General features: G+C 44.3%; 1 protein-coding gene and 1 pseudogene across 1 annotated transcript in view; both read right to left on the bottom strand.

The window, feature by feature from the left end:
• The window catches only part of ZNF232 (zinc finger protein 232), a 41,366-nt gene that overhangs the window by 3,862 nt on the left and 19,062 nt on the right, over window positions 1-18,442 (bottom strand). Inside the window, exon 3 of the mRNA XM_028168175.2 lies at window positions 991-1,316. The gene's annotated coding sequence lies outside the window, so the exon portion shown is untranslated. The remainder of the gene's footprint in view (window positions 1-990; window positions 1,317-18,442) is intronic.
• Window positions 5,630-14,529, bottom strand: LOC130705925 (zinc finger protein 594-like; annotated as a pseudogene).

The following is an 18,442-nucleotide window of genomic DNA, read 5'->3' on the forward strand; positions in this document are numbered from 1 at the left end:
AAACCCTGTACTATATACCCTTTAATACTTTTTTCTCCATTCCTCTCCAGATTCCTATTCCATTAAGAGTCATTGCCTTTGAGATACTTACAATCTGGCAGACAGATATGTAAAGAGTTTGCTACACTAGATAATACAACTAGATAAATGCTATAGCAGGAGAAAACAGCAGGAAGAAAAAATGTGTTCCGGGATCCCACTGGAAGAAACCAGTCTTAAGCAAAACCCAAGTTTCCAGAGCTCAGAGCTGAGTAACTTTTCAGTGCAAGGTGACTTGCCTGTTTTCAATTACTGACTCTCAGAGGTACTGAAGAGGCAGCCTCCTCCCAGATGGCCCCTCCACTCTTTCTCAAATTTCTGTAGTGGCCACAACAAAAGAAAAATTTAAATTTCCTATGAGGCAATCTTATTCAAACGCCCAGGATCTGTAGCAGGGTCCTGAGATGCGGCTGCTATTGGCAAGACGTGGTCTCGGGTAAGGTGTCCAGCGTCAGGAAAATCTAAAGGGAAGGAGGTGGGACGCACCGAGAGGCCATTAAAGGCACACAAACAGGGGCGCTGGCCGAGGACAAAGGAAGCGCGGAAGACGAGCGCAGAAGGCTGTTTCTCGGGGTGATGCTCCGGCGGCGACAGCCCCCAGCTGAACTTCTGGGCACGGCACTGGGCAGGGGACCGCCCGATCGCCTGGGGAGGGGGCTGTCCTCCATACCAGTTACAATTCCCCACCCTTCACTTTTAACCCCTGGGATCTCCAGATAAGAGAAGAGGGGCACCGGGCCAGCCCCCGCCCTCCACAACGCGTGACGTAATCCGTGCAACCGGGCGCGGGAACCGTGGGGACCCAGACCCCGTTCCGCGCGGTCTGGCCTCGGTTCCTCACAGGGCTGCCTGAGGGATGTGCTCACTGCAGAAACCGCCGCTGCCTCCCGGGACTGGCCATAGCAGCGCGGGCCAAAGAGCGACACCCGGGGCGCCGCCGCTAAGACTCACCTCGCAGGACCCGGAGCTCCCATCTGACCACTTCTGCGCAGCGCGCTTCTAGCCCACCCGCGGGGGCAGCTGTGCACCTGCGCACCCGCGGTCGCGGCCTCTCCGGTCGCGGAGGGTTCTGGGAACCACAGTCCTTGGGCAGGGGAGCGGGGCCGGCGTGAGCGGGCCTTTTGGCTTAACGGCTGGAGGGCCTCGCTTTTCTGTTCAGTTGTAGGTCCAGGGGCCGTCCAAGCCGATTTAAACGGCAGGGAAATTCCAGCCTGTGCGTGGCCTCTTTGCAGCATTTCCTCCTCTACGTTCTGTTTTCTAGTTACATCTTCCCAGACCTGATAGAGGGTCACAGCCGAGGAGGAAGTTACCCCCAGGGAGAAAATATTCCCAACCACCGGCCTATGCGTGTCCGTTAGTAAATAAAATCAATTCCTGCAGAGGAGTAAAAAGAAATGTAAGGTTGCAGTTTACTGGGGTGGGGGAAAAAGGACTTGTTGATAGAGGAAATCACTGCCATCTTCTTTTCCAATGATGAGAGAAACATGCGTCTGATTATGAGTTCTAGGGAAGGTAACCATTATGAGAATGGGAAAGTACAGTAGAACGTCCAAATTAACAAGAGAAAAAATAGGATGCACTAGAACTTGAGCAAACTAGTAAAAATCAGAAAGAAAATACAACTGGATCAAAAGAGGAAATCAAAAGCGAAATTACAAACTCTTGAATTCTGCAGGGGGGATCAGGAAAGCCTGAGATAAGAATTTGGACAATTCATTAGCTGTTTAGGGACAGGCAATAAACAGAACACTTCGTGGTAAAATCTATGGGACCTAGCAACAGCCATGCTTGAAAATGTATAACCTTAACTACCTCACTTGTTAATGAAAACAGATATAAAACAATTTAAATCACCTTAAAAAACTTTATTTTTTTTAAAGCTGAATTTTCTTTTTTAATTAATTATTTATTTATTTATTTTTGGCTGCGTTGGGTCTTCGTTTCTGTGCGAGGGCTTTCTCTAGTTGTGGCAAGCGGGGGCCACTCTTCATCGCGGTGCGCGGGCCTCTCACTATCGTGGCCTCTCTCGTTGCGGAGCACAGGCTCCAGACGCGCAGGCTCAGTAATTGTGGCTCACGGGCCTAGTCGCTCCGCGGCATGTGGGATCTTCCCAGACCAGGGCTCGAACCTGTGTCCCCTGCATTAGCAGGCAGATTCTCAACCACTGCGCCACCAGGGAAGCCCCTGAATTTTCTTTTTTTAAAAAATTACTTAATTTATTTTTGGCTGTGTCGGGTCTTTGTAGCTACTCCCGGGCTTTCTCTAGTTGCTGTGAGCGGGGGCTACTCTTCGTTGCAGTGCATAGGCTTCTTATTGCGGTGGCTTCTCTTGTTGCAGAGCACGGGCTATAGGTGCGCGGGCTTCAGTAGTTCTGTCTCGCGGGCTCTAGAGTGCAGGCTCAGTAGTTGTGGCGCACGGGCTTAGTTGCTCCGCGGCATGTGGGATCTTCCCGGACCAGGGCTCGAACCCATGTCCCCCACATTGGCAGGCGGATTCTTAACCACTGTGCCCCCAGGGAAGTCCCAAGAAACTTTAAAATCATAGTAAAATAAACCCAAAGAAGCAAAGACGAGTGAATCAGTAAAGATAAAAACTAATTAATGGGGACTTCCCTGGTGGCATAGTGGCTAAGACTCCGTGCTCCCAATGCAGGGGGACTAGATCCCACATGCCGCAACCAAGAGTTCGCATGCTGCAACTAAAAATCCCATGTGCTGCAACTAAAAAAAAAAGATCCCACATGCTGCAAAGAAGATCCTGCGTGCCGCAACTAAGATCCAGTGCAGCCAAGTAAATAAATAAATAAATACTTTTTTTAAAAAAAATTATTTATTTATTTATTTATTTATTTATGCTGTGTTGGGTCTTCATTTATGTGCGAGGGCTTTCTCTAGTTGTGGCAAGTGGGGGCCACTCTTCATCGCGGTGCGCGGGCCTCTCACTATCGCGGCCTCTCTTGTTGAGGAGCACAGGCTCCAGATGCGCAGGCTCAGTAGTTGTGGCTCACGGGCTTAGTTGCTCCGTAGCATGTGGGATCTTCCCAGACCAGGGCTCGAACCCGTGTCCCCTGCATTGGCAGGCAGATTCTCAACCACTGCGCCACCAGGGAAGCCCAATACTTTTTTTTTATTTTATTTTTTTATTTTATTTTTTTTATAAATTAATTAATTTATTTATTTTTAGCTGTTGGGTCTTCGTTTCTGTGCGAGGGCTTTCTCTAGTTGTGGCAAGTGGGGGCCACTCTTCATCGCGGTGCGCAGGCCTCTCACTATCGCGGCCTCTCTTGTTGCGGAGCACAGGTTCCAGACGCGCAGGCTCAGTAATTGCGGCTCACGGGCCTAGCCGCTCCGCGGCATGTGGGATCTTCCCAGACCAGGGCTCGAACCCGTGTCCCTGCATTGGCAGGCAGATTCTCAACCACTGCGCCACCAGGGAAGCCCTAATTTTTTTTTAAAGTTTGATGTGACTACAATTTTCACATTTTTTATTTTTATTTTATCTTATTTTTATTATTATTATTTTTTAAAATTTTATTTATTTATGGCTGTGTTGGGTCTTTGTTTCTGTGCGAGGGCTTTCTCCAGTTGCGGTGAGTGGGGACCACTCTTCATCGCGGTGCGCGGGCCTCTCACTATCGCGGCTTCTCTTGTTGCAGAGCACAGGCTCCAGATGCACAGGCTCAGTAATTGTGACACACGGGCCTAGTCGCTCCGCGGCATGTGGGATCTTCCCAGGCCAGGGCTCGAACCCGTGTGCCCTGCATTGGCAGGCAGATTCTCAACCACTGCGCCACCAGGGAAGCCCCCAATACTTTTTTTAAAAAAAGGAAAAATTAAAAAGAAGAGATAAATTCAAATGCTAATTTCTTTAAAATGAGCAATAAAGCCGATAAACTTATTTAGAGCCTTATTAAGAAAAAGAAAGATTAACCAGAATGGGAATGAGAAATAGAGCATAACCATAGAATCAGAAGAGATGAAAAGAATTACAGACCATTTCATTAGGGTAGGACTTTAGGGTAGGATACTGGAAGACCTAGATTAAATGGATGATCTTCTGGCAAAATATAAATTACCAAAATTGTGTGCACCAGCCAAATGTATATAAAACAACTCGGACTAGGGGTGGCAGGGGGCGGGTAAGAAGACCCCAAGAATGTGCTAGAGAGCAATTACATTTAGATGTAACATGAAGCACCACTTTCTGGCAAACAACTGAATTTCAAATGGGAATCATTAAAATACTTAACTAGAGGGAATTCCCTGGAGGTCCAGTGGTTAGAACTCTGGCACTTTCACTTCCGAACCGGGGTTGGATCCTTGGTCAGGGAACTAAGATCCCACAAGCTGTGCGGCACAGCCAAAACAACAACAAAAACACTTAACTAGAAACCAGTCACCAAGTTTAATTTGAAATAAATGGATACTTTGACCAAGCAAGCAAAATATAATTTAACCTGAATTTTTTTCTGCAGTGACTAGTTTATGGTTATATCTGGAATGGAAAGAGAAAAAAGGAAATTACATATACTGTGCTCCTGTGATGACTATAGTTTTCAACAACTGCTACAAAACTAGAAAATTATAAACTCGGACATTCATTCAAACATTTATTGAACAAAAATATATATGTAAGTCTAGGTCTGGGTTGGAGGAGAGGGGATACAAAAATATAGTTCACTGCTTTCAAAAAGCTAAATGTGTAGGGAGTGTGAAGAAAAAAGGAGAACATGCATAAAAGATTTACAATGTAATAATGGCTTCCTGTAAGCTGTGAGACTGGAGAAACAAAGGACTTTGGTTTGTTCATTCAAACAAGTCATGCTTCAGTGTTTGAATTTTTCTTACAATGAACAATGTAAAAAAAAAAAAGCGACAGGGCATTTTCCTTTAAAGAATTGAGTGTGTGCCTGTCAGAACCTGTCAGACACGTTGCCTGTGTTTAAAGAAAAACTTAGTTTAAGCGGTGGGGACTCTGAATGCCGCAGGGGATCAGGAGAGCCTGAGATAAGAGTCAGGACAATGCATTAGCTGTTTAGGGACAGTAATTAGACCAGACCTCAAACTAAACGCCAAGCCAAGAACTTTTACTTTAGGTAACGGGCAGCCACTGGCTACTTTTTTTAAAAAAAGAATTCCTTTATTTTTATTTTTATTTATTTATTTATTTTTGGCTGTGTTGGGTCTTCGTTTCTGTGCGAGGGCTTTCTCTAGTTGCGGCAAGCGGGGGTCCCTCTTCATCGCGGTGCGCGGGCCTCTCACTATCGCGGCCTCTCTTGTTGCGGAGCACAGGCTCCAGACGCGCAGGCTCAGTAGTTGTGGCTCACGGGCCTAGTTCCTCCGCGGCATGTGGGATCTTCCCAGACCAGGGCTCGAACCCGTGTCCCCTGCATTGGCAGGCAGATTCTCAACCACTGCGCCACCAGGGAAGCCCCACTGGCTACTTTTTGAATGTGAGTTTGCATGTTTGTGTGTGAGATAATAAAAGCAGTATTTCAAGAGAATCAAATAGTGGTGTGTATGATGGATTAAAAAGGTGAACAGTTCTGAGGCAAGTAGAACAGCAATGGACGACCAAGGCTCAGAGAAGCCTAGTTCACTTTCACTCTCAGGATCTCAAGGTGCTGCCAGATCTGATCCAGAGATTCTTTATGCTAAGAGGAAAGAAAGCACATGGGGGTACAGTCTCCTTGATCACACATCCAAAAAATGGTCATGGATACCCTTCAGAGGTAATGAGCAAAAATCATTTTACCCAAGATTCTAATAAAACTCCAGAGACAGAGAAACCAGTCCTTCCAAACTCGTTCCCAGCTGTTCAAGGCCCTCTTCACCATAGGCTTAACTCATGCCCAACCATACAAAACATGGCCATAGCGTCACATGACTGACCAGAATTTTAGGTCTTCTAATCTGATAAACTTCAGAGGTAGGGAGAAAGTTCCTCCAAATCTTTATTTCATGAGAGATTCAGAAGCTGAAAGGAGAAATTATTTGTACTCTAGCTGCAGCCAAAGGACATCAACATATTTACCTGCTCTATTTTCAACATCCTCAGCTGCTACATTCAAACCCATCCTGCTTCAGGGAAGAAATGGTTTGGAGGAAAGGAGCCAGCTAAAGAGGAGATCTGGTGACCAATGTCACTGGTGTGCTTGGTAAAGACAGATTTGACAGTGTATTGGGAGAGGGACCTCAATGGGTTGAGGAAGAGAGTTAAGAATTGGAGACAATGTGGGAATCCCCTGGTGGTCCAGTGGTTAGGACTCCGTGCTTTCACTGCTGAGGACCCGGTTTTGATCCCTGGTTGGGGAACTAAGATCCTGCAAAAACTGGCTACAAAGGGAGATGATATAGGGAAAAAATGGGTTGGGGTTGAATTTTGTTTGGTTTTTAGGATGCAAGATACTTGAACATATTTGTACACATCTGGGAAGGGGCAGTGGAGAAGAGAGGTGAAGATACAGGAAGGAGATGGGATAATGGGATGGAGTGAGGTCCCAGAGGGAGTGGGATAGGAAGCACAGACAGAAAGATGACCCCCTAGATATGAGAAAAGGCAGTTCTATTAAGAAGGGAGCAAAGTTGGGTACAGTATATGAGAGATGTGTGAGGGAAAGGAATGGAAGAAAAAAGTTGAAAATGTTTCTGTGCAAAGGTCTCTACTTTCTTTGTGAAGAGATTGCGTGCTAAGAAGGGTGGTGGGTGGGTGGTTAGATGTGCAAAGAGAGGGGGAGGTGTTAAGTGGTATTACAGATAATGGGAGAGAGTGCCGACTAGAGATTGCATTAGTGTTGAGTGCTCAAAGGCATAAGTCTCCCTAGGTTTGTGATTTTCTTCCTCAACCCAGGTGCAGGCTCAGGAAAGGACAATTAGGACTGTCCATGGTAGTTTTGTTTTGGCTAGGTACACGTGACTGAAGAATGAGGCAAAAAGGATATTGGTAAAAGAGTGGCTGAAGTGTTGGACAGAGGTATCTAATAGGAAAGGGTAAAAACCAGGGAGGGACAATGGATAGAAAGGTCACTGGACTGGAGACCTGATGAGTTATAAGAACACAAAGATTAAAGCATACAACAGTGCCTTGACTCCTTTGAAATAGTTCAGATGGTCGAAAGAGCCTTTCCAACTCACTACAATTTGCCTTTTATGATATGGCCTGTAATTTGCTCCCTTCCCTCTCTCTTTCTTCCTTCCCTTCCCTTTCCTTTCTTCCTTTCCTTCTTTCTTTCTCTCTTTCTTTCTCTCTCTCTCTCTACCTCCCCCTTCCTTCCTTTCTTTCTTTGATATCTTTGTCTGGTTTTGGTATCAGGGTTTTGTTAACTCTGCTCTAAACGTTTGATAGAATTCACCTGTGAAGCCATCTGGTCCTGGACTTTTGTTTGTTGCTTTCTATCATGTGAAAAAGTTGAGACCTCCTTATTTTCTCTGATTATTACTGTCTCAAAACCAGTTATGCCACCTACAGGAATTAAAGTTCACTATCATATTTGCAGGATACTTATTGATTTGACCTCTTAATACTTTCAGCTTAACGCTAGCCTCTCCAAGAAAAATCTTAATTCAACTCTATAGTGCTATAGTAACTTTTCTCAGATTCACTGCTAACTTTATTATTCCAAGATACAGCATCCTACAGAAGGACAAATACTGCATGATTCCACTTATACGAAGTACCTAAAATAGTCAAAGTCACAGAAGCAAAGCATAGAAAGGTGGTTGCCAGGGGTTGGGGGGAGGGAGAAATAGGGAGTTGCTATTCGGCAGGTGCAGTTTCAGTTATGGAAGATGAGTAAGTTCTAGGGGTCTGCTGTACAACACTGTGCCTATAGTTAAAAGACTGTGTCATACACTTAAAAATTTGTTGAGGGTAAATCTCATGTTGAGTGTTCTTACCACAAAAAAAAAAAAAATAAATAAAAGAAAAAAAAAGATACAACATCCTTGAACATTTGTATAAATCCCCCCCACCCCCGCTTTCCCCAATCCTTACCATTTACTTACACTAAGCCAAGCCCCTTCTGACTTCAAGTAGGATCAGGAAATGCAGAATCATGTAATTTTTCAGAAGACTTTAGCCTGGGAGAATATGTTGTCTCCTTTCCTTCAAAATGCCTTAGATAATCACCGCCCATAGGAACTACTGATAAAAACATCTATCATTTGTTGTATACTATGTGTCTAGAACTTTGCTAAGTGCTTAACAAAATTGTCTCATTTAATCTTCAAGACAGCCCAAGGGAGGTATCGTTATCTTGATTTTACATATGAGAAAACCAAGGCTCAGAAACATAAAAAAAATTGCCTAAGATTACATAGATTAAAAGTGACAGAACCTGGATTTCAGTATGTCAGACTCCAAAGTGCCATTATACTTTTAAATCCTACAGAAGAGATTTCATCACAACTTCTACCCTTATATGAAAGAAGGTAACTGTCCTATGATTTACTAGTCACTTCCTTTTCCTAATTAAACTAGCTGCTTCTGTATCTGATTTTACTAGGAATGGAAGAACAAGCTCAAACTCCCTAATCTACTCTATATATTGACATTTATTCTAATGAGAAAACATCAGGACCATTTTCAGACTTTTGGATTAGACTCTGTCCCAGGAAGAACCATTCATTCTAGAGTTCAGGATATCACACCTATCTTATATTCCCTTGGTACAGTTCATATTATGGATAAAAAGATGGGAAAAGTTATTAGATTCCTGGTGCTGCTGAAGAGGACACACGAGGACACAATTTTGTGATGATGTAGGTGCTTTACAAGCAAGTTCTTCCATTTGCAAGATTCCCCTGTGGTGTGGAACCTCTGATGATAAAGTATGGAGTGAAAATGTAATTAAAGGCTTACCCCATCAAGGTCTTTGTGGAAAGTGTTTAGGAAGGACAAATCTGCACACAGCCTGAGGCTGAACACTCTAAACTGAATCAGATGAAAATCGCTCTTAAGAAGCTTAGAATTTTCCAAGTATTATAGTTATGATGGCTAAAGGTAGACACAACAGTATTTAAAAACAAATATATATATATATATATATATATATATATATATATATATATATATATATATATATATATATAGACATTTTATCATTACTGTCTTCCTAGGATTCTGTGGGGTGTCTCTGATGCTAAGACCTGAGCTCTGACTGAAAGTTTCTCCATACTCATTACATTCATGAACTTTCTCTCCGGTGTGAATTTTCTGATGCCTAACAAGGTCTGAGCTCCACCTGAAGGCTTTTCCACATTCATTACATTCATAGGGCTTTTCGCCACTATGAATCCTGTGATGTCGAATAAGGTCTGAGCTTTGATTAAAAGCCTTGCAACATTCACTGCATTCATAGGGTTTCTTTCCACTGTGAATTCTTTGATGCTGAATAAGTTGAGAGCTCCCCCTAAAGGCTTTCCCACATTCACTGCATTTATAAGGCCTCTCACCAGTATGGATTCTCTGATGTTCTATAAGGACTGAGTTCCTGCTGAAGGCCTTTCCACATCCACTGCATTCAAAAGGTTTTTCTCCAGTGTGAATTGTTTGATATCTAATAAGATCTGAGCTGCCTAGGAAGGTTTTTCCACATTCATTACATTCATAAGATTTCTTTTCCTTGTGAATTGTCTCCTGTCCGTTAAGTTCTGAATCTGAACTGAAGGCTTTCTCATATTCAAGTTTTTCTCCAATATGAAGTCTGATGTTTAAGAGAAACTGTGCACCCACTGAAGGCTTTCCCACATTCAGGGCATTTGTAGGGTTTCTCTCCACTATGCTGAATAAGAAGGGAACTCTGCCTGAGGGCTATTCCACATTCGCTGCATTCATAGGGTTTCTCCCCAGTATGAATTCTCTGGTGGTTAACAAGATGGGAGCTCTGACTGAATGCTTTCCCACAGTCATTACGTTCATAGGGTTTCTCTCCACTGTGAATGCTGTGATGGATAATAAGATCTGAGCTTTGACTGAAGGCCTTCCCACATTCATTACATACATATGGCTTCCCTCCACTATGAATTCTCTGGTGCAGGATAAGGTTTGAGCTTCCCCCGAAAGCTCTTCCACACTGATTACATTCATACGGATTCTCCTTGGTATGAATTCGCGGATGTCGCATGAGATTGGAGCTCAGCTAAAGTCTTTGCCACAGTCACCACAAACATAAGGTTTCCTTCCCCTGTGAATTCTCTGACGTATAAACAAGTTAGAGCTCCTGCTGAAGACCTTTCCGCATTTGTTGCACTTATAGATTCTCTTTATGGTATGGATTTTCTGATGCTGAGTAAGTCCTGACTTCTATTTGAAGCTCTGGCCACATGCCTTGCACCCATGGGTTCTTTCCTCTGTTGAAACTCTCTGATGTGTAACGGTTGGGGTCAGATCACAAATTCTCACTTTCTTATTAATGTCAAGCTTTCCCTCTCCTATAAGGGTTTTCTTAAGGGTAATGCTCACTTGGCTGAACCCCTTTTCCTCAAAAGAAGAGTGTAGCAGTCCAGCCTCTGCTGAGTTTACCTGTTGCCTCTCCAAGCTGTTCTCACTTTCACTGGGTCCTAAGAATTTAGATCCATGGGGTATTTGTACTGGGTGTCCTGATCCTGTTTCTTCAGAAATTTCCTGCTTTAGCTTCCATTCCTCCTTCTCAGTTTTCTTTTCATTATCTGAAACGTAAGTTAAAAGTATAAATGCTGTGATGGATAATCAGATCTGAGCTTTGATTTAAGGCCTTTCCCACATTCGTTACATATATATGGCTTCCTTCCACTATGCTAGGAGAAAAGAAATTCTTAGAAGGGGAAACAAATGTTCAAAGTAAAACATTTCTTAAAAATATATGCATATAAAAAAAAAAAAAAAAAGTAAAACATTTCTATGATTGGGTTGAGCTTCTAGATTCTCAAAAATGGTGTTATAATCTGGGAAAGAGAAAGGCTTCTAAACCTAACTTTGGTCTCTATGGTCTGTAAAAGCAGTTCCCAAACTCGGCAGATCGTCAGAAACACATGGGAGAGCTACTGAATCAGACTTTGAGTCCACATCATTCTCTCGGCAAACTGTCTTTTTCCTTTAGTACCTTAGCTCCTGGATCTTATAATATCCTTTATGCAAAAGACCAGCCCTGTATTAACTAGATTTCTTTAGTTCCACTTCCAAAATCTTAGAAAAGAGAATCAGTTGTCCCAGTTTAGGTCAAGTGTTGACTTTGACTGTAATCGGTGGTGGTAGGGGCTAGGGGGTATCACACGGGATAAACTTGGTTGCTGGGAGCCCACCTCTGGAGGTGAGAAGGGCAGTTAGGTGGATCATGGTGAGCAGCCTTGATACTTCAAGAGTTGTTTATGACATATTTTTGCCTGAGAGGTGAGACCCTTAGTTACAGTTTCATCTTCTTGGCCATTTAGTGGATATACCCAATAAATAGGGAGAAGAAGGCAAGTAGTTTTATCTCAACTGTCAACCATGAAGGACTGAAAAGTAATTGCCTCAAAGCACCACTTTAAATGCAGAGGCTGCCTCTGGGCCCAGTAAGAACACAGCACTGTGCCGGATTACACAAGTCTGTGGGGAAGTATAGAGAGTAGTGGAGGTAAAGGAAGGATGGGTGGGCTTGCTATCCCTTCAAAGGAGCAAAGTAAAGATGCCAATAGAACTTGGAAGAGATTACTCTTTAATAATAAACCAGCAAGTATCAACATATAATGGCTGAAATTATCCACATGTAGAAATAACTCAAAGAGGTAAGGAAATCCTGGAATTCCTAAGTCCAATCACGGTTACCAGGACCTGGTTTCAGAGGAGCACTGGATGGAGTATGATTATAATAATCAAGACAGGGGAACTTAATCAATTGTCTTAAACCCGATATGAAGAAACACTAGGTTTCTACATCTAGAAAAGATGGACTCAGAGAGCAAAAATGTGCCTGTGCCTCCAGCACTGGTTCAGGGGAGGGTGCTCACTCCAGCTCATGGGGGTATTCTCTGTCCTCTTGGCAGACACCTGCCCTCCTCCCAAGAGCACGTAGATATACCAAGTGATCAGAGCAGGATGACATCTGCGTTAATATTACCTGACAATGCCCTTGCTTTGCTTCCATGCCCACTAAACAAACTTTTCTTTTTTTTTTTTGGCTGCCTTGGGTCTTTGTTGCTGCACGCGGGCTTTTCTCTAGTTGCGGCAAGCGGGGGCTACTCTTCATTGTGGCGTGTGGGCCTCTCATTGGGTGGCTTCTCTTGTTGCTGAGCATGGGTTCTAGGCATGTGGGCTTCAGCAGCTGTGGCGTGTGGGCTCAGTAGTTGTGGTTCGCGGGCTCTAGAGCGCAGGCTCAGTAGTTGCGGCGCATGTGCTTAGTTGCTCCATGGCATGTGGGATCTTCCTGGACCAGGGCTTGAACCCGCGTCCCCTGCTTTGGCAGGTGGACTCCCAACCACTGCGCCACCAGGGAAGCCCTAAGCAAATTTCTGATTAGAATTTACCTTCCTCTATAGGTTTTCCTAGATAGAAAATGTGTTGACAGCCCGCTCAATTTCTGATCAGGCAGTTGTATTTTCCCCTGTTTTTTATACCACTCTCTTGTGGTTTGGGTAAGTCTGTTTCCCTGGCCTGAATAATTCTGGATAGGTATACTGACAAAGTAAAATTTCTGGACCTGGAAAGTGTAGGACCAGACCCTGAAATCTGGTGATCAGAGCGTAAGGCCCAGCTAAAGAGCCAGCTGGACTTCCTGGACAAAATCTATACCTCACAACCAAATGAAATGGTGAAAATTTTCTCTTGGAAACCAGATTATTTCTAAATTTACAATTCTGAAACTGGCATGTTTTTCTAATATTCTTGTCTCTGGTAATGCCCTGCCCCAAGTTCCTAATCTTACATTATTCTTGAATAATTTTTCCCTACTGTGCTGCATTAAATGGTGTCCCCCTAAAATTCATGTCTACCTGGCACCTATGGATGTGACCTTATTTGGAAATAGGGTCTTTGCAGATGTAATCAAGTTAAGATGATGTCGTTAGGGTGGGCCCTGAATCCAATATGACTGGTGTCATTATAAGAAGAGGGAAATTTGGACAGAGAACCAGAAGTAAGACAACCATATGAAGATGGAGGCAGATATTGGAATTATGCTGCCACAAACCAAGGAACCCCTAGGGCTACCAGAAGTTGGAAGAGGCATGAAAGGATCCTTCCCTAGAGGCTTCAGAGGGAGCATGGCCCAGCCAACAGTTTGATTTGGACTTGTAGCCTCCATAACAGTGAGGGAATAAATTTCTGTTGTTTAAAGCCACTCAGTTTGTGGTAATTAGGAAACTAATACGCTTACTATGAAGTCCAGTTAATTTTTCAGAAAAAAATGTCATTCTTTCCATTCCTGTAATTTCCCCCTGGCACCACTCATGGCTTTTCGGATTTCAGTAGATTACCATAAGAGACTGGAGCATAGTCATTAAGAACATGGGCTCTGGACATAGGCTGCCTTGTCTGCCTCTACCATTTATTTGCGGTGTGACCTTCAGTTACTTAACCTTTCTGTGCCTCTGTTTCCTCATCTGTCAAATGTGGACAGTAATAGCATTTAAAAGCGGTTTTGTGAGGATTAAATACATGTAAAGTGCTTAAAATGACACCTGGCAGAGTTAGCGCTCAATAAATAATGGATAGTTTAAATTTTGTTACTTGGTTAATGATCTTGACACCAAGATTTTCCCGCTTCAGTTCAGACTGGACAATGCTGTTAGTTATGCATCACTTTCGTCATGTTAATCACAGTTCAGAAACCTTTAATTCTGTGTATTACTGTACCAAATCTAACTTACTTTAGTTGAGTGCAGGAATAACTGCAAGGCATCAGGATGTCGCATTTTATTTGCTAGAGGCATTTTTTGGGGGTGGGGGTGGGAGGGACGAGCACTGGCGCAGTGAGCCTGACTTTTTAGATAATAGTTCAAAACGGAACAGAGACAGTTCTGTATCCCAGAGGGATTCAGAGGTCTGTGATGCTTGTTCCAAATCCAAGAAGCCACCACCCTGACCCTCATCCAACCCAGAAGAAACTTCGTTTTGCGAAGGTCACAAGGTCCCCATAAATAACTCTTGGAGTCACTGAAGAAGCTCCTTACCCAGCATGACCTGGTCCCCTTCACTCTCCTGCACTCGGTTCTCTCGGAGACCGCCTTGTGCGTGGACTGGCAGCGCACCCGGCCTGGCCGCATCCCGTACAGGCTCTGCTCCCGTAGATAACAGCCCTGGAGGAGCTGAGCCAGGAAGGGCCATCCTGCCTACCCGGGCTGGGTGGGCCGCCCGGAGGACCTCAAAGCTGCAGGCTGGGGCTGCGAGCGGGAGACCACGGGATGGGACCGTGACTGACTGGGGCCCTGGCGGCTGGGCCAGACTGGCGGAGCCAGAGACCTGGGCCCAGTAGCCCAGCGCCGTACACACCGCCACTGCGGGGCCTCGCCGCCGGGCCAACCTCAGTATCCGCATCACTTAGTGCTACCTCCGCCGCTTCGGCCATTGTGTTCCCCCCAGCAACTTGTCACGGGTGGAGTCGGGGCCAGCCAGGGGAGGCTCGGGGCCAGGCCAGCCCGCCCCTCGCCCCGCCCCCCCCCGCCCCCCAGGGCGCCAGAACCGGATGGCCACCAAGTCCAGTCCTCCGGTCTTCCTAGACAAGCCCGGGGGGGGGGGGGCGCCGCACTTCTGCCCACGTGAGCTGTAGTCTCCTCCCCAGTCGCTGAGCTTGCAAAGATGCGGATTAGGTCTTTGTCTAGGGTGGGCTTCGTCTAGTCGGGCGACTAGAAAATTAAAATTACTGTGTTGTGGTGGCTGTGGCCAGTGGGAACAGAGTGGAAGCGCTCAACTCGACTGGGTGTGTGTCAGGGAAGGCGACTGGGGGGTAATGAGGCGAACGTGAAGGAGTTGGGAGACACAGTAGTTAAGTGCCTAAGAAAATGGGCTTTGGAGTCAGGCAGTCCTGGGTTTGAATCCCAGTTTCTTCACGTACTAGTTTCGGGTCTCTGGGCAAATTACGTTGCCTTCTTGACCTTAATTTCCTGTTTAGAAAACGGGGATAACAGTAGTACCCACCAATTAAGACTGAGCCAAAGAATGCAAGAGGAAATAAGAATGCAAGAGGAAACTTACTTGGTTGTAAGCCCTTGTCACAGTACCCAACACATGGGAAGTACTAAAAAAATAGTGGAGCTAGGTAAGGAGGGAGAGAGCCCTCCTAGCAGAGGGAACAGCTCGTGGAAAGGCAAGAGGGTAGTGCCTAGGTCTTTGGGGAACTGCAGATAGTTCAGGGGTAAATGTTGGGTTTAGAAAGGTGAGCACTTTGCAGAAAGGTCCCCACTGCAGTATCATGCCTCTCCTTTGTGCCACTTGCAATGGTTGTAATTTAACTTAAGATTCTAATTAATCTCTCCTCTGCTATTATAAATAAGCTCCAGGACAGAGACTGTTGTCTGTTTTTGCTCTTCATACCCCCCCAGTGCTTGTGGTATATTAGAAACTCAATAAATATTTATCGAAGGAGTGGGTGAATGGGGCCAGATCAGAACACATGTGTCCCTGCTAAGGACTGGACTTAAGGCTCAGGTTAGTGGGAAACCACTGCAGAAGTCTGGAGAGGGTGGCACTATCAGATTTATTCTAAAGAACGATCATTCAGGCTGCTCTGTACAGAAATGGAAGCAGGGAGGCTGTGGTAATAACACGAGATGAAGATGGTGGCTTCTGTAAGTAAGGGCATCAAAAATTAAGAAAAGTGGACTAAATTGGCAGATTACTGGGTAACATTCCCTTCCTCTACTATATTCACACACTCTGTCCCCAGGTTGTAGCAGTCTTGTTTCCTATGAAATATTTACATGGAGCAAACGCTTAACCCACATTCCAATCACCCCTGTTCCTCAGAGATTTGACGCTCTCTCAGCTTTGGTCCTGAGTTTAGTTCTTTAGCTTTTTAAGGTCTCATGAAGGTAAATTTTCATCCTTCAGGCTCTTTTTCCAAAGTTCCAGTGTAGGCTACTCCCTAACAGGTAGATCTTATTCTGTAGCACTCAGGTTTACAAATTGGACAGGAATTTTAATACTTAAGTCTGGTTATGTCATACCAATCAGAAGTATGATTAGTGGTTATACATGAATTTGAATAACAAAAAATAAAAGAATTATTCTTTAATAAATGCAGTTTGGCAAACAAAAGCTTTTGAAACACAGGGCACAAGGGACTAAAAAAGAGGGCTTTGGTGTTTAAAAGTTGGAAACCACTGCATTAAATTACCTTCAAGTCCATTTTCAATATCCTGCTTATCCTAAAAAACATCACTCTCACTGTACAGCACTATAAATACAGGTAAAGGAGACAGTGAAAGGCTTTTCAGAATAAATTCCTAATTCCTTTCTTTTATAAAAATAGAATGCAAATATGTTCTGGTTAGCTAAAGGTTTTGAATAGTTAGAATCTGGGATAACTCAAAAAATTTAAGTATCTTTAATTTTTAATCCAAGTGTATCACTGAGGATAGCTATTTTGAATTCCTTTTGCATCTCAAATATATTTAAAGATATTCTGATATAAAAAGATTATTCAGTTTATGTGAAGTTGCTAAAGAGCTTAAACCTTTGAGGCAGGTGATGGGGGCAGGCAGGCTCCTGGACCCCTTGTGCCACACATCATCCACAGGCAGGCAGCCAGCTTTCTTTCTTTCTTTTTTTTTTGGCTGCACCGCACGGCCTGCGGAGATCTTAGTTCCCCAACCAGGAATTGAACCTGGTCCCAGGGCAGTGAAAGCACCGAGTCTTAACCACTGGACCGCCAGGGAATTCCCCAGCAGCCAGCTTTCAGGGATGGTGTGGATAGGCTTCTCCACTTCAAGACATCCCACTACTGTTCAGGATGCCCCTCTGGGGAAGCCATAGCTCCCAGTGCTTTGAACTTTAAGGGGTCATATTCTTTTTTTTAAAATAAATTTATTTATTTATTCATTTATTTTAGGCTGCATTGGGTCTTTGTTGCTGTGCGCGGGCTTTCTCTAGTTGTGGCGAGCAGGGGTTACTCTTCATTGCGGTGCGCGGGCTTCTCACTGCGGTGGCTTCTCTTGTTGCGAAGCACAGGCTCCAGGCGCACAGGCTTCAGTAGTTGTGGCACGTGGGCTCAGTGATTGTGGCTCTCGGGCTCTAGAGCGCAGGTTCAGTAGTTGTGGCGCACAGGCTTAGTTGCTCCACGGCATGTGGGATCTTCCCGGACCAGGACTCGAACCTGTGTCCCCTGCATTGGCAGGCGGATTCTTAACCACTGTGCCACCAGGGAAGTCCCAGGGGGTCATATTCTTTACACCAGCCATGGGACACCACTGTATCTTACACATTATGCATTTTGCTTGTAAATACTTCATCTTCTGTTTTAAAATGATTGACGCTCTGGATGCCCTTCTATGTGTCAACAGTAATTTCAGTTTTCTCATTTAAACCTCACAATTACACCATGAGGTAGATAATTTTATCACCATTTTATTAAGAAAATAAGGATCAGAAGGGTTACATAATTTGTTCCAGGTCCTGAAGCCAATATGTCATACTGGGATTCAAACCCACGTCTGTGCTCCCTCTACTACACCACGTTGCTTCTCCTGAAACAGTTCATCAAACTACAGTTTTCTATCAGACTCTGGGTTCCCCTTGGGATGCACTGCCACCACCCACATCACACTGAAGTGCTTGCTTAAGTGGCCCCAGGTGACGTGTTCTAAATATCCAAGGGCAGGGTTTCTCAACCATGGCACTATTGACACTTAGGGCCAGATAATTCTTTGCTGGGGAGGACCTATGTATTGTAAGATATTTAGCAACATTCCTGGTCTTAGATGCCAATATTTTCTTCTCAGTTGCGACAACCAAAATGTCTCTGGACATTGCCAAATGTCCTCTCAGAGGCAAAATCACCCCCCCCTGAGAACCACTGATCACCTCTGTGCATCTCACAAGCCACTCCCACTGAGGAAAGATATGAGGTTGAAATTCTTGCCTTACACTGTCCCATTCGGTAACTTTCTTATCTGCTGATTTGTGTAAGTTCATATACAATCCACCAGTAGCTCAGGGTACAAGAAATATTTGACGATTGAGTTTGATTGCACAGATATGCAATGCACAGATATAAATGCAGGGCCTAATTACCAATATCAGTTATCAGATTAAAGATGACTGATCTCTCTTTTTTTTTTTTACATTTTCACAAGCTTTTTATTGTTTTAATTTATTTTTTATTTTATTTTTTTTAGTTCTTGATTTTTTTAACATCTTTATTGGAGTATAATTGCTTTACAATGGTGTGTTTCTGCTTTATAACAAAGTGAATCAGCTATAAATATAGATATATCCCCATATCTCCTCCCTC

The sequence above is a fragment of the Balaenoptera acutorostrata genome, chromosome 20 (genome assembly GCF_949987535.1).
Source record: "Balaenoptera acutorostrata chromosome 20, mBalAcu1.1, whole genome shotgun sequence".
Classification (NCBI taxonomy): domain Eukaryota; kingdom Metazoa; phylum Chordata; class Mammalia; order Artiodactyla; family Balaenopteridae; genus Balaenoptera; species Balaenoptera acutorostrata.